Consider the following 997-nt stretch of genomic DNA (forward strand, 5'->3'; position numbering starts at 1 on the left):
ACCATATGTCATATGTACAAGGATTATTGTAGCTAAGTCCAACTAAGCTGATGTAAGTCTAGCAAAAAAAATATGCGCACTACGTGTCTAGGTGTCTACGTCACTGCTTCTCCTTTTTGCGCTTCCTATAAAATTTTCGAAATATAATATATAAAAAGGTAAAGTATATTTTTTATCTTTAAAATTTTATAAAAGTTTCAAAAATATTCCTATATTTTATTTTGTTTCAATTTTGTCCCAAAAGTTTTTGATTTGCATCAAATATATCCTTGACGGCTAAATTTTCAAAAAATTTAAAACAAATCTAACAATAATGCATGAAAATTATGCTTGATTTATTTGCGTCGATGGGTTATTCTTATGAAATTATTATTGAATCGGTCTTAATTTTTTTGAAAAACTACCGTTAGGGATATATTTGATGTAAATCGAAAATGTTGGGACAAAATTGAAACAAAATAAAACTTAAGGATATTTTTAAAACTTTTGTCAAATTTTAGAGACAAAAAATATACTTTACCATATATAAAAAGTAACCAACAACTGAATTTGAACATGTATGTACATTTTGTTGCAAAAGAAGTATATAAGTTGATAGAAAGTGGAAAGCAAATGATTAGAATGAGGTTATGAATGCATGGTATTAGCAAAGTTAATGGTATTTAGTGTTTAATATCTCAGCCCGACCCCTATAGAAGGAAAGGGAAGAACAAAATGAATACATATATAATTGTGTGTATGCTTATGACTAAATTAATAAGACTATATTATATAGTTTTATCATGCTTAATAGTGACATCTAGACATCCCTAATAATGATCTTAACAAAGGATAAAGAGAAGTAATTAAATTATTAAGAAATTGATGATCCAAAAGAATAGGAATGGCAATACCACCCGAATTCGCGGGTACCCATCCTGTCCCTACCTGTTTGGAGCGGGTAATTACCCGCCCCGCACCGGGGCGAGTTTTAGCGGGACGGATTCTTGGGAGGGGC

The sequence above is a fragment of the Arachis ipaensis genome, chromosome B04, assembly GCF_000816755.2.
Source record: "Arachis ipaensis cultivar K30076 chromosome B04, Araip1.1, whole genome shotgun sequence".
Lineage (NCBI taxonomy): Eukaryota > Viridiplantae > Streptophyta > Magnoliopsida > Fabales > Fabaceae > Arachis > Arachis ipaensis.